The sequence below is a fragment of the Amblyomma americanum genome, chromosome 2, assembly GCF_052857255.1.
Source record: "Amblyomma americanum isolate KBUSLIRL-KWMA chromosome 2, ASM5285725v1, whole genome shotgun sequence".
In the NCBI taxonomy this organism is placed as follows: domain Eukaryota; kingdom Metazoa; phylum Arthropoda; class Arachnida; order Ixodida; family Ixodidae; genus Amblyomma; species Amblyomma americanum.
In genome coordinates, this window is record NC_135498.1 from 122,140,574 (window position 1) to 122,156,830 (window position 16,257).

Consider the following 16,257-nt stretch of genomic DNA (forward strand, 5'->3'; position numbering starts at 1 on the left):
AGGCACGGGCCCAGGCGCGCACGTCCTTGTTGATGCCGGACCAGACGTAACGTTTTGGGAGAAGATGCTACGTGGCGCGAATTCCGGGATGCGACAGGCCGTGGAGGGCGTCGAAGACTAGACGACGAAAGGAAGAGGGCACCAAAGGGCGCGGAGGGCCGGCCGAAGTGTCGCAGGTGATGTGGACGGGACACGCGGGGAGGAGAATTTCACGGACAACCAGTGAACGAGGGTTCTTGCAAAGGTCCATAATTTCCGAGTCATGTTGCTGCGCTTTTGTGAGGGTGACAAAGTCAAGGTTCAGTGGGGGAGCAGCAGAGGCGAGGGAAGCAGTAACACGTGACAGAGCATCCGCCGGGGCATTATCAAGACCTTGACATGCCTGATGTCGGTCGTGAATTCTGCCACGTACGAAAGGTGACGAATTTCACGGGGCGAGAATTTATCTCTCCCCGATTTGATGACAAAAATAAGTGGTTTGTGGTCGGTAACGATGTGGAATTGCCGACCTTTAAGGAGGTGCTTGAAATGCCGCACGGACATGTACATGGCGAGGAGTTCACGGCCGAAAGTACTGTATATGGCTTTTGGCAGCGGAAAACATGCGAGAGAAAAAAGATAGAGGGCTCCAAGAACCATCCACGATCTGGTGGAGCACGGCTCCACCGCCGGAGTCGGAGGCGTCGGTCATGAGGCGTAGGGGTGCATCAGGGCTTAATGGGCAAGGAGAGCGAGGTCGGATAGTTTCGCTTTGGCGGCCTGGAAAGAATGCAGAGCAGCTGATGACCATGTCAGTTGTGCGGAGTTTGCTTTCTTGCCTTGAAGCAGGTCCGTCAGTGGATTGAGGAGTGCAGCTGAGTGAGGGATGAAACAGCGATAAAAATTGATAACGCCGAGAAATTGACGGAGCTTGCGGATTGAGGCAGGCTGAGGAAAGTCTTGAATGGCCTGTACTTTTGATGGGAGAGGCCGGATGCCGGAGCTATTGCCACGGTGGCCAAGGAAGTGGAGCTCCGACTTGACGAATTCACATTTTTCTCTGTTGATGATCAGGCCGAAATCAGAGAGATATTGAAAAAGCTGCCGGACGTGTTGCAAGTGCTGCTCCGTATCGCGGCTGAATACGAGGAGGTCATTGATGTAGGCCATGCAGAAAGGTAGACCCCTTGTAACTTTGTCCAAGAAGCGATGAAATGTCTGGTCAGAGTTACGGAGGCCAAGTAGCATGCGGAGGTATTCGAAGAGGCCGAATGGTGTGATGATTGCAGTTTTGGGTACTTTGGATGTTTTTACAGGGATTTGGTGGTAGGCCTTGATGAGATCGATGTTAGAGAAAATTGTAGCACCATGCAGAGCGGCGGTAAGATCTGCAATGTGAGGTAAGGGATTAACAGTCCGGAACGGTAGCGTTGTTGAGGGCGCGGTAATCACCACAGGGACGCCAGTCCCTGGATCTTTTCGGTACCGCCTGTAGAAGGGACGCTCATGGGCTAAATGAAGGTCGGATAATGCCGAGCTTCAGCATGTGTTCGAACTCGCTGCGGGCGATCTGTAAACGATCTGGAGCAAGGCGACGGGCTCGAGCGTGCGTGGGGGGGCCAGTGGTCACTATGTGATGCGGGACCCGGTGTTTTACGGGCAGTAAGAAGTTGGAAAGGTGGAGCAGAGAAGGGTATTCATCCAAGAGGTTCTCGTAGGTCGACTAGTGTGGGCTTTGTCCCGCATTGGGCGTAGTATGCTGATGCTGATGACGGTGAAGCACGGTGCAAGAATACCCAGGTGTTGACACTGCACCCGCTGGAGCGTCACGATTATGTTCGCCCGCGGCGGAGCGCGCCTTGCAGTTCCGCTGCATGCCTACAGATAGCGTCGATGTCAGCGGGCCCAGCATTTAAATGTAATGAGTAATAAAACTAGGCTAGAACAAAGGTTTATCGTTATAGATCAGGGTATTCGACTAGAAGGAGATGAAGCGATAGAACACATAGGAACAAGGATGACAGAAAATTTTAAAGAAAGAAATGTTGCACATAATTTACCGAAGGAGGATAGACCGGTTACTGCAATAGCTTCACTTGAGCAAAGCGAGTGGGAAAGGGCAAAGAAGAAGGTTCCTAGTGGCACGTAAACAGGACCAGATGGTACTCCGATTATGGTAATAAAGAAGCTAGGACCAAAATCCAAGTTAACAATAATACAGGTAGTGAATAAAATGATGGTGGATGGGAAAGTCCCCGATGAATGGCGATTAAGTAGAATGAACATGATATATAAGGAAAATGTGGACAACGCTGACGTAACTACCGTCACATAACAGTGACATCTGTGGTTTACATGGTTGTGATGCCGATTATAAAGGACAGATTGCAGGCTTGGGTGGAGAACGAGGGGGTGCTAGGGGAGCTACAAAATGGGTTCCGGAAACAAAGGAGGTTGAAGGACAATCTGTTTTCATTGACGCAGTGTATAGAGATTGCTGAAAAGGAACACAGGCCCCTATGGCTAGCATTTATGGATATTAAGAGAGCCTACGACAACGTTAATCAAGAGTATCTGTGGGACATCCTGGGCACATTGGATGTGGAAGAGGGAGTAATTAATCTTTTAAAAGATATATATATATATATATATATATATATATATATATATATATATATATATATATATATATATATATATATATATAGGTACCAGAGTGCTTAAAAAATGGAAAAAAAATGTGTCACAGCCTGTAGAGATACAGCGGGAGCTTAGGCAAGGATGCCCTCTGTCTCCTTTGTTGTTCATGTTGTATCTGCAAGGGTCGGAGACCAAGCTAGAGAGGAGCGGACTAGGCTTCAACCTTTCTTTTTTCAAGCAAGGAGAATTGATTAAACAGTCATTACCGGGACTGATATACGCCGATGATATAGTGCTAATGGCTGACAACAAGGAAGATTTACAGAAGTTGATTGACATATGTGGTACAGAGGGAGATAGATTAGGTTTCAATTTTAGTAAGAAAAATCTGCAGTCATGATATTTAACGATGAGGTCGGCGAGCAATGAATACAGGAGTTCGCGCTAGAAGTAGTGGATGAGTACAAATATCTTGGGGTGTGAATAAATAACGGTGCTGAGTATCTGACAGAGCATGAAAAATATATAATGAATTAAGCTAGCAGGAATGCTGCTGTCATGAAAAATAGGGTACTGTGGAATTGCAATAGGTATGGAGTGGTAAGAGGGATCTGGAAAGGGGTGATGGTTCCTAGCCTGACTTTCGGTAATGCGGTCCTGTGCATGAGACCAGATGTTCAAGCAAGATTAGAAATTAAACAACGTGGCGTAGTGAGGCTAGCTTCGGCAGCACATGGCAATACACTAAATCAGGGGGTACAGGGTGATATGGGATAGGCGTCGTTCGAGAGCAGAGAAGCTAGCAGTAAGATAGCATTTGAGGAGCGATTGAGAAAAATGGGGGAAAAGCAGTGGGCTATGAAAGTTTTCAGATACCTGTATATAAGGAATGTTGATACGAAATGGAGAAAGCGAACTAAAAAATTCACAAGAAAATGTCTAGACAGCAGTAGGGGGAAAATAAGCAATTATTGGTCAAGAAAACTGTTAAATAAACCGAGAGAGCTCTGTAGAAAACAGGGATGCTGACGAAATCACCACTGGAAACATACAGGATTTTTAAGCAGGAAATCGCCAAAGAAAATATCTATGATGATTGTAGGGGAAGCTCTTTGTTGTTTGATGCCAGGACGGGAGTTTTGCGGACTAAGACATATAGAGTCAGGTACCACGAGATAGATACGTTGTGCGTTGAGTGCAGAGAGGAGGAGGAAACGGCTGAACACTTGATGCTTTTCTGTAAAGGGCTTCACCCTACAGTGGAAAGCAGCGGGGCGGATTTATCCAAGGCATTGGGTTTAAGGACAGTGAAGGGAAAGTAGATTTTAAGCGGGTAGAAATATCCAAGCGAAGGTTATCTTAGTGGTGGCTAAAATCAAGAGAAGAGTAAAATTTCATAAGCCATGGCTAGGTGGCTTGAGCCACCGCCCGATTTAAAGGGTTCAGCCGCATCCATCCATCCATCCATCCATCCATACATCCATCCATCCATCCATCCGTCCGTCCGTCCGTCCGTCCGTCCGTCCGTCCGTCCATCCATCCATCCATCCATCCATCCATCCATCCATCCATCCATCCATCCATCCATCCATACATACTTACATACATACATACATACATACATACATACATACATACATACATGCATGCATACATACATACATACATACATACATACATACATACATACATACATACATACATACATACATACATACATACATACATACATACATACATACATACATACAATCCATACAGCCTGCTCATCTGTCTTCATCGGACATCTGGCTGAAGATGGCGAAGAGCTTCTTGACGAAAGCAAATATCTCCTGAAGGGTAAGCTGTGAGGTCCCATTTCCCTGGCTCGTCTGTGTTTGGTTCTGAACGGCGAGCACCACTGCAGAACGCAAAAGAAGTGTGAGGGTCCGGCCACCTGTCACGCTTGCCTCTGGTTGTCGCAAAAAGGAAATTGGAAAAGTAAAGGAGCCGCAAATGTTAAGCGGAGCATGAGGGCAGTTTGGACATATATACAGTAGTGAAGAAAAAGATGTTATATGTCAGTTTGTGCATTTTAAATTTTTTGCCGCACTAAACCTTGCGCACGAGGTTGACAGGATGAGAATGTCAGACTTTTTACGCAAAAGCAACCAGTATTTAACTTCATATTAACCCACAATATATTTCCAGGGGAAATTTCTTGAAGAACTGCTTTGTGTGCTGGGTGAAGGTATCGGCTATAATATCTGTTTTTATTGCGTAATGAGGCAATAAATTCAAGCATGCAATTTCAAAACAACCTTATTTGCCTGTGCTTCACGCTTAAGACTTTTCCGTCGATCATGGCTTGCCACCGTCGAAGCATGGAGTCCAAGAAGACGTCAGTGAAGGTCTAGCCTGCTCCCCGCTTTTGTAGCAGCTGGTCCACTTTCTGCCCGGTACTGCTAGCTTTTTGACCGTCAGACAAAGCACAGTGCTTACTAAAAGATGCTGGGTTGAAACAATCTCAGCACACCGGCTCGTCCGCTCCGTAAAATCCATCGACCTCTTTTTCATCTAATTTTTCAGACGCCTACACGGCCTTGTGGTAAAACACCCGCCTCGGCTTCGGGAGGTGGTGCACATGGTTCGACTCCCACTGCCGCCGGTTATCCACCGGTAATGCTGTAATGGGTATAAGCCATTTCCCAGCCTGGTGCTTGGCTTTCTAGGGTGCATGGCCTTGGAAGAGAGCCCGCGCCTTCAAATCTGAAAACTGTGCGAGCCCTGACAAAGTCGGACAGCCGGAAAAACCGGACTTACCCAGGACCGCAGTGATACTCTGAATCGCATCTGATGAAGGACCTTAGTGTTTAACTTGACGCTGGAGTCGTACTCTTCACTTGGGAGTGAAACACGAACACTTTTTCAGGCTGAGTTGTTCGAAACTGGGTTTTTTCCCCGAATGGGCGCAGCGGGGTTTGCGGAGCCTCCCCCAAGCACGCACCCCTGAAGAAGCCGGGCGCCGGGCCGATGGTGGCTTGTACCCATTTTTACCGGCGGGTGTCCGGCGGTGGGTTTCAAACCAACCACCTCCCGCAGCCGAAGCGGCCGTCCAGACGCTAGGCCACGGCTAGGCGACCACTAGGCCGTGAGGCGCAGCATGCTGAACTTCGAAGACTGGGACTCACATTCTCATCTGTTGAACTCCGGTAGAGCGAGCTCATTTAAACTTCATCGAACGCCAAGATCAGCCGAATCTCTCATCTGAATCATGAAGAACTTTCGCAGGCTGAGTGTTTGAAACTGGTATTGCCCCCCGTAGGCTGCAGCGGTGTTTACGGAGCCTCTTCCAAGCTCACACCCCTGAGGAAGCCGGGCGCCGAGCCGGGGGACGCTTGTACCCATTTTTAACGGTGGGTAGCCGTCGGTGGGTTTCGAACCAACCACCTTCCGCAGCTGAGGCGGACCCCAGGCCCCTAGACCACGACCGCGGTCTTCGGGTCGTAATTTTATTGAAACACATATCTGAATCCCAGATTGTTGCCTACTATGAAAGCCTAACCTTTTCAAGAATGCTATTATAAGCCTCTTAATACATGGTACCTTGAATTAAGTCTAGGAGAAAAACTCCGCGAGCGGAGAATCTGCTCCGTGCCGATACGTTACGGCCTCTGAGGTTGAACGTGGAAAGCTTATAATGAGGTTCATATGAATTGCGTTTGAGGTGACGTTTACAACGAACCCCATCATTTCCGCACGACAAGAAATTCAATTCTTCCAATGAAATCGCATTTTTCCATCCGTCACCTGTCCACCCCATGTGTCCCTTTACCTACATCAACCTGGAAACCCCGTTCTTTTCATAGATATGTGGGTTTCAATGCGATAGAGTTAAACGCCTCGTTACCCAGAAAATCCGGCATGGACGTTGTGAGCGATAAATAGACTAACATAGGTTGCCCCACGCAGCCAACCCCGGAGGAGCAACCAAGGTGGGCAGCCTAGGTCACGTGACTTTGTGGGCTCATCGCAAGGTACCCGCCAGATTGTAAGCGAACTAACCACCCTGACCATGTGGAAGTTAAATTAATGGTCGATTGCGAGAGGTTGCACGGGAAGAGCAACCTGGGTCGCAGACGCCACCGGTGAAAGCACCTGCCATCGCAGGGCAGTGGTCCATCTCTTAACCGTTGTACCATTGCACAAGGAATGGTATGAGGACTCCTAGGGACACATGAATGTAAAGTTGAGAATTACCACTTCTGCATATGCGGGCATTAACGCATTAACTCTGTCGCTTCATATTATTAAGGTGGAGTTTAAGTGTCCACTCTAATCTTGATTTGGGCTCCGGTCGTTTGGCTCAGCCCATTTCACATGACGTCTCACTGTGGATGGATTCTCTATAGAGTCTCATACCAGGGCCAAATCTTTCATAATGTCGACAACAAACAGCATAGAGTTTTTTAGGCTCGCGCGAACAACGTCTTTCTGAAAAACTTGGTCTGCCCTTCTGGCGTGCCAACTGAGAAGATAGAAAAATCAAACCTGCGATGCACCTATAACTCTTCAGAACTTGTGAAGAGTCTCACTGTGCTAATCTGAAATCCAATTGAAGCTGATGGTGTTATTTCATAGTTGTGGCCGCGGAAATTTGCCATTTGACCGGTCTCCATTCCGGTATGCCAACATCGCACTCCACCCACTGCTTATCAAAATGTGCAGAAATACCTGTAAACGCATAATATTGCACCTGAAAACGACAGCAATTTAATAATAATTTAGAATAGGCACAAAAATAATGCGGTTCGAAGAGGTTATGAAAGGGCAGAAAAGAAAAAAAAACTAAAGGTTACGCTCCCAAAAACTGGTCGTTGAAGAAGAAGGCACTATTTACTCGTAATATACTCAGAAATAGCAAAATAATCTTTTATATTCCTGATATTATAAACTGTCCAATAAAAATGAAAATATATATCATCTTTTTGATCACTACTGTATATTGCGTTACGGCGCCCTCTTGTATAGGGGCATGTATGAAGGAACGCTCAGGAGAGGCCCTCGCTATCCCAGCTGCACGCCGAAAAGTGTGCCAGAAGTCACGTGCTTTCGCAAGGACTACTGGGAGTGTTTCGCTGACAGTGCAGCCAATACTTACGTTGGGCGCAGCGTCGTGGTCTGCATTGACCGCTGCATTGACCGGAAATATTTAGAGACTGCGCAAAAAAATCTCATCATGGTAATTTGTGGTGCTAGTGATTCATTGTTGGTTGATGTGTGATAGGCGATGATGAATTAATGAAATAATTCTAATTAATTCAATAATTAAAGAAATGAAAATGAAAAAATTTGGAAAAAGAGGGTTTAAAATTGTGAAACTGCTCAGAATAGAAAGACAATGTTTGCTAATGCTAAGTATCGGTGTATATCGTCGTCCTAATAAAATAATCTTGTAAAAAAATTCTATACAGTCGCATCAGCATCAGATGACGCACCAAACGGCCCGGACTATCGCGTCAACTCATAAGCGCAGCACAGGAGTCCTCCAACGTGTTTATTTTTTATTCCACTGATGGCTTACCATCTATTTCACCTCAACAGTTTTACTTTTCGGTGGGGATTGTATAATATATCGTAAAACTCGCATAAGAACCGGTCATCACGCTGCAATTGTGAATAGGTCGTATTATTAAGTAATGCCCAGTCTGGCAAATCACCATAAATAACGATAAATGCTAACACATGACTTTTACCAGCCATTGATAAAATTCTGATTTCTCGTACGTGCTAAATCTAGTCCTATAATTGCCGATTTTTTCTATAAACATCTCGGCCTTCGCCTTACTCCCAACATCACCAATCCCTCTGAGCTCCGGGAGATCGGACACCCAAGCCCACGCAGGAAATCTCGCGGGCTCTACTCACATACCACCAAATCACCACTCTTACGAAAACAGTAGCTCACCGTACCACCTCACCGTACACTAGGTTAAAAATACAGTATGGTCTGGCGGCAGCTGCAGGCAAACCGCTACATCTCACCTTACCTCCTTCATCACTATTACCCTACCTTGACCCTCCCACTCTGCTTAACATGTGGAGAGGCCAAGGGCGCCCTCATACACTACCTGTGGGATTGCACCCAACCCATGGCAGTTCCCCCATACCCAACTCATCCCCCTCCTCATGCGAGGCCGCTCTGCGAGCTGCTCAAACTGCTGGCCAAACATGGCTAGTGGACAGAGCTTTCCGTCAGGCCCAGGCCAGTGGACTCTTGGACAAGTAGGAACCTACCCTTGAGGACCTTCTCTTCTTTTCTTAAAATAAACTTGCTCCCCTTCCTCCCGGTCTACCCACAGTACTACAATTACTGCAAACGCTTCGCGTACGCTCGGCTATCTGAAACGCAACCTTTGGGAAGCGGCCACAATTGCACGCAAGTTCGCATATCAAACATTCGCTCGCGTTCAGGTTGAATTCGCACCTTCCATTTTGGTGACCGCACCAAGCATATCTAATCAGCTCTTTCGGATTCATTCAGGACAGCGCCGCACGTTTCGTCAGCGATTAAAACCGGCATTCCAGTGGGACTAACATGAAGTCATTGATATTCCTTCCATCTTTATGGATTATGGGGGTTTAGCGTTCCAAAGCGACTCAGGCTATGAGGAACGCCGTAGTGAAAGGCTCCGGATAATTTAGACCACCTGGGGTTCTTTAGCGCGCACTGCCACCGCATAGTACACGGGCCTCTATAATTGTCGAATCCGTCGAAATTCGACCGCCGCGGCTGGGATCGAACCGGCGTCCTTTGGGTCAGCGGCCGAACGCCATAACCACTGTCTTCCATCTTTAAATGGGTGAATAAAGATAGCGGTGATATGTCTGCTACGTAAAATACACTGCAGTCAGCATCCATCCACTCTGCCTCTTTCGCCGGCATCTCTCTTCTGTCACACCCTGCTAACAAGCAAAGTGTCACGCACTTGTTTCGGCGGTCTAATGCATTGAATTTTTCAGTGCTTCCACGTGCTATACGACTTTGGAGTGGTCTGGTGATCACTAATATTCGTGATTCAGCCGTATTTAGGAAAACGATCATTGATATATTTTTCTAATTTGAACTACTGCAAGGTATTTTCCCGCATTTTCTTTTTTGTTTAACGGTTGTATAATGACCATTTGTGGACCTAGCTTTTTAAACTACAGCTATATCAGGTTGTACTAATTACAAAATCTCACTCACAGACTTCTATTTTTGTTCCCTTTACTTCCCCACACCTCACGCAGTGTTACAACTGAATGGACCCTGCGAGTTACTTTTATAAATAAAAACAAATTGAAGCCAGCTGCGTATAATGACGTAAAATAAATTAGCGCAGTTGTTTTTTATTTCGCACATTGACCATAAATACATGATTTGGGTTTCCTGTATAGTGTCGAAAATCGTCTAAGGTATTTTCGTGCATGAACTGGAGGAGGCTCCTGTTCTTATTTTTGTCGGTCAGCCACTTGCAGAAATCCTCTTCTTTTGTTGTCGTTAGTCCCCCTTCCTCGAAAATCCATGTCCTTGAAGCCCTTGTTCCTGCACAGTTCGTCACCAGGCAGCGAACATCCACTTCTGCAGCCGGAGTGCAGGAATTCTTCCAAATGATACATGTTGCTTCCAATTCAAGCCCATAACATACTAGTAGGGAACGTATACAGGAAATAGGTGGTTTATGGTTTACGAGTTTTAATGTCCAAAAGCGACTTAAGCTATGAGGGACGCCGTAGTGGCGGGCTCCGGAATTTTTCATCACCGGGGGTTCGTTAACGTGCACTGACATCGCACAGCACACGTGCGTCTAGCATTTCGCCTGCATCGAAATGCAATGAAAGGCAGTTGTCGAACATGCGTCTTTCCGGCCAGCAGCCGAGCACCATAACCACTCAGCCACCACGGCGGCACCGCAAATAGAGAAACGTATTGCAGCAATACGTATACTCCCCACGTCAACAGCTTAGGGCCCAAGCGGTTTGCTTGTGAACCCTGCAGCATGCATCGTTATTCATCGTCAGCTACCGTAATCTCTCGAAAGGGGAATGGCATAGTGGTGTCACCCCGGACAACAGCCGCTTATTCTTCATTCGCGACCACATCTCGGGCCTCCGTTTTCTCGTCGGCACTGGAGCAGAGGTGAGCGTCCTCCCCTGCAGCATTACATCCTCACTTTTTCGCCGCACTGGCCCTTCGCTACAAGCCGCAAAGCTCACTCCCATCGCTACGTACGGCGAACATACTCTCACGCTCAATTTGGGCCTCCGACGTATATTTCAGTGGGTTTTTCTCGCCGCAGACGTATGTTGCCGAATCCTCGGAGCTGATTTCCTGCGCCGCCACAATCTGCTGGTCAACATGCACAGCAAGTGTCTCGTGGACGCCGCGACGAACCTCTCTGTTCAGGGCCTCCGTCTTCGAGAACCGTTTGCCAGTATACCAAGCTCACACCAGTCGGCCTACGAGATTCTCCTGGAAGAATAACATTCTCTGCTCCGTCCTTCCAACTTCTTACTGCCCGTCAAACACCAGGTCACGCATCACATTGTGACCACTGGCCCGTCCACACACGCTCGAGCCCGTCGCCTTGCTCCAGGCCGTTTACAGATCGCCCGCAACAAGTTCGAACACATGCTTGATGAGCTCAGCAGCCAACGTGTCAAACGGGGCCGAGGCGGGCGGAGTTATGAGGAGGTCGCGGACTTCGACGGCAATCTCAGGTGGTTGCGACGCAGCGACGTGATGAAACTTCTGCGCCTGGCTGGTGATGCGGCCAATAGTGAACTGGCTGTTGACTTGAGCGAGCCAGAGTTGAGGATCGGCCGGCGAGAACTGGGGAAGACGAAGGGACAGCCACTGCACTAGAGGGTCCGTCACCGGGCATGGCGGAGGGTTTGTCGTCGGCGTTGGCCATAGTGGGGGCGCGTGTTCGAGTGGACGTCTGGGTCACCAGTTTGTCGCGCCTATTAGTATGAGGCCGGCATGATGAAGGGAATGATTGATTTACAGGCTCAAGTGCAAGGACGTCTGATAGCATGCAGCCGAACGGCGCGTGACGCCGGCACGAGGAGCGAGCTCAATTCGACGACACTTCGGCTTCATCATCTTCGACGGCTGGTGCTGCTCCTGGAGCTTTGCGTCCTCAATTCTCCCAAAGTCTGGACTCGTTGATACGCTAGGTAGCAATGCCAAACAGGTTTGACGCAAGCCCCTAGGGCTGTATACTTTTGACGGGGGCTGTACTTGCACTGGTATTTTCGCTAGGGCCAAGATGTTTGCAAAACTTTTTCCTGCTTGAGGACATAAGCATTGATACTATCGCATGCAGGGCTTAGGTTTAGCCTGAATCACCTTTGCCGCAAGCTTCAGGCCCGCAAGTGAACATGGGAGTTTTCCGTTACGACATACCACCCACTGAACGGTGTTCACAGTGCCCCTGCCCAACTTTTGCCGTATGAAGCCGGTCAAGACTTCAAAAACTCATACATACGTAATACCTTTTCAGTGGCACAAGCAAGGGTCCATTAAAACTGCCTTTTTCTTCATTTTTCCTTAGAAGGTCCTATTTCTTGGGGGCTCAAGATGGTGTGTGAAGAGGTGCATGGGCCACGAACCCCACTCTCGTCTGGTGGTCACACGCATGTATTACCAGTCTTTCTTTCTGTGCGCTCATCTCATGGGTGCGTATAGGTGCCTTGACTCTGTTTTTATTTTTCCGCACCCCGAGAGTTTTTGCTTTTTTGTAGACATTTAAAAATGCAAGGATCCAACCATGATCGCTTGTTTTGTGTTGGGACCTAACTTATGTTCGATTTTGACAGAAGAACAAGAAAGATGCGTTTTCTTAAATAAATCGTTAGGTGTATGCGTTATTTGGTTTTTATTTTCCGCTCATGGTTACTCTAGGGTGCACTGACAACATTTCCGTGACCTTTCTTGCTGGTTTTGCGAATAATTGCTGCTACATTGCCGCCACTATCATTTCAAATGTGCGGCGGCGTTGGAGCAGCATTGCCTAAAGTGGGGAAGGTGATGCGAACATTGCCTCACGTATATAAGTACGTTCATTGCGTCGGCTTACATATAACGACTACTGCTCAGAATATCTGAAAATAAATGCCATCATATGGCGTTTAAAGAGGTTTAATAACCTAGTTAAGCTCTTTTATCCCAAATCATGTGATAAGTTTAAATGATTAAGATAAGTAACCATTTTAATTAAGAAGTAAGTGAAATAACAGGAGATGTTTCCTACAGCCCTTCTCCCCTTCAACACAAGGGTAGGTTTGAGGTCAATGAAGAATACTGCTTTGCAAATATTTTCTTTTTTCGGTATTTCTTGCTGTTTTGTGCTGAATGCTTACAGGGCTAGCTATGAGCGAGACATTCCGAGGTTGTGTTCGCATATCTCACCTTTTACTGTCTCCTCCCCTCAAACGCATCATGAGAGCGAAACGGTAGTCTTGGCAGTCTGTCTGGGGTTGAGAGGCACCTGAAGGAGCTATACGCCACAACAGTTGAGAATGTACAAACTGTCTCACTCAGCTTAATCCAAGTGCCTGTTAAAATACCAACGCGATAGCATTATGTCTCCTGTTCTACAGAAAATCCGAGGGCGTCGTCGTCCGCGGTAAAGCAACCCAGGTGGGCCACCTAGATCACGTGACGTTGTAGCGCCATCACAACCCGCATACCGTATGGTGAGCAAACTGAACCCCGTGGCACGTGGCAGTTAAATGAATGTTCCGTCCCGAGAGGTTGTTCGGGAAGAGCAACCTGGGTCGCACAATCTGGGTCGAGCAACCTGGAGCGGTGGCAGCACCTGCCATCGCTCGGCAGTGGCGCATTACTTAACTGCTACACCACTGAGCACGGAGTGGTAAGAGGGATCCCAGCGATCTATGAATATGAGGTAGAGAAATACCAATTTGGCATACGTGGGCGTTAACCCATTAAAGCTATCGCGACATACCTTTAGAGCGGAGTATAAGTGTACCTTCCAATTTTATCTGCTGTGGAATTGGGCGGGAGGCTGCTATACTTTTGAAAAATTTCTGAGCCCTTTTTTTTTAGCTAAGCTCCACTTCTAGCACGCAGAGCTGTAGGTCAAATCTGTTTCGAAAGTGACCTCGAACTGGAGGCGCGCCGCCGCCACAGCAGTGCGCTTCGCAGTCAAGTCCGCCGCTAAGCCGGCCGTCGTTCCAACCGTTCACTCTCGCCATTTCTGTGACGTGGTTCAACCAGTGACTGGCTCTTGCTAGACGAAAGGGCAGTGCTCTCCGCCTACAGATAAAGCGAGAGGTAAAGCCGTCCTAGCCGCTTCGCCGGCTGGACGATCGCTGCGGCGATTGATTGATTGTAAAACATTTATTGCGTCGAGAGCGGGTTGCAGGAGACACATACTAGATGGCCGCCAGCCCATGGCTGGCGGCGACCTCATTGACCCGCTCGATTGCCCGTACTTGAAGGTTAGGGTCCGAGCTGACCAGCACGTCCTCCCACCGCTCGGGAGAAGGGAGCTGTAGCAACTCCACTGGAGGCGGATCATTTGCGCAGTTCCAGAGAATGTGGTCGTATGTGGCCCTTTCACCACATTTATGGCAGTTTGGGTCGTACTGGCCAGGGTACATGAGGGCAAGAACTTCCGGATTCAGAAAGGAGCGTGTTTGCAGTCGGCGCCAGGTAACTTCCTGCGCTTTTGGGGAGGGGGATATACGCGTCTCTCCAGCCTAAAGTGATGGGTGATGTCATGAAATGAGATCAACTCGTGCCTCGTGAGATTCGGGTCAGAGGACGCGCTGACTGACTGCCCGGTCGACGAAACTTCGGGCTTGCGCGTGAGCCGCCTCATTCCCCGGATTAGACGAGTGGGCCGGGACCCAGACCAATTCAACTTCTCTAATCGGAAGGGGGGTGTTTCGAAGGATGCGGAGTGAGGTAGATGTGATACGGCCCCTCGCGAAGTTGCGAATGGCTGTTTTGGAGTCGCTGAGTATAATATCAGCACGCGTGTTCACTATAGCTAAAGCTATTGCCGCTTCCTCCGCCGTCTCGGAGGAGGTGGTTTCTAACGACGCGGCCGCCAACAGGGTGCCCTTCCCGTTCACCGCAACCAGTGCACACGCTTTTCTCTGGGTTTGCCGGTATTCCGCTGTGTCCACGTACGCCACATTGTCGTTCCGGCCGTATTTGGTGTGTAGGGCACGAGCCCTCGCTGTGCGTTGGCCTTCGTGGTGCGCGGGGTGCATGTTCTTGGGTAGGGGTTTAATGAAAAGAGCTTTCCTGATGTGCGTGGGTAATTGCGTTTTCGAGTCCCTCTCTGGGAGCTGTTCGCACATCTTTAGTCTGTATAGGATGGCCCTTCCCGCGCTCGTTCGAGTGAGTTGTCCGAGCTGGGAAACGAGGTGCGCCTCACACAGCTCCGAGAGTGTGTTGTGTACCCCAAGGGCCAGCAACCTTTCCGTGGACGTACTGTGCGGGAGCCTAAGGGCCGCCTTGTAGACCTGCCGGATTGCAGCGTCGACCTTCTTTCTTTCCGCGAGCTGCAGTTGCAGGTAAGGGAGGGAGTAGACGATCCTGCTCAGCACGAAAGCCTGCACAAGTCGACATAGATCTTTCTCTTTCATGCCTCGTCTTTTGTTGGAGATCCGTCTGATTAGCCGCACAGTCTGATTAACCGTGACCGTAAGGCTGTTGATTGTTTCAGTGTTTTTGCGATTGCTCTGTATGTACATGCCCAGTGTGCGTATGGTTTGGACCTCCTTGACCGGAAGTCCTTGCACATATACATTCAGAGGGCTCGGCGGGGTCAGGTTTGCGTTTCTACCGCGTGGCTTCGCCCTAAGAACCAGCAGTTCCGATTTCGAGTGCGAGCATTCAAGGCCTGCTCCCGACGCGTAGTTTCAACTATGTCAACCGCCTGCTGCAGTGAATCTAATATATGGCCGTCATTCCCAGTGGTCACCCACAGGGTGATGTCGTCCGCGTATGAGGTGTGCTGCAGCCCCGGCAAGGCGGCGAGTTTGGGGGTAGTGTAATGAGTGCAAGGTTAAAGAGGAAAGGCGAGAGCATCAAGCCTTGTGGCGTGCCTCGGCTTCCCAGAGGAATGGGCCCCGATTTGAGGCCACCTAATGCAAGTTCTGCGGTCCGCTCGGATAGGAATGATTGGACGTAATTGAATGTCCGTTCTCCCGGGTCAATTTTAGAGAGGTTCGTGAGGATGGCCTCATGCGAGACGTTGTCGAAGGCCTTGTTCAGGTCTAGCCCGAGCACTGCCTTCATTCTGGTCCCGCGTGGAGGGTCCAGCACGTCCTTCTTAAGCTGGAGCATCACGTCCTGCGTGGACAGGATAGCCCTAAAGCCAATCATTGTGGGAGGAAGTAGGTCGAGGTCTTCCGCGTAATTTTGCAATCGGTTAAGGATGACATGCTCCATGAGTTTTCCGGTGCAAGACGTGAGGGAGATGGGCTGCAGATTCTCGATCGAGAGTTTCTTTCCCGGTTTGGGGATGAAGGTCACCCGTGCATGCCTCCATTTTTGAGGGATCTCGCCTTTCCTCCAACAGGTGTTCCTTAGGTCTGTCAGAGCCGCGACAGACTTGGGGTCTAGGTTTCTCA

The 16,257-nt window shown here is 48.8% G+C and overlaps 1 pseudogene; it reads right to left on the reverse strand.

The window, feature by feature from the left end:
* Window positions 1-4,385: 4,385 nt before the first annotated feature.
* Window positions 4,386-16,009, reverse strand: LOC144120037 (uncharacterized; annotated as a pseudogene).
* Window positions 16,010-16,257: the final 248 nt, after the last annotated feature.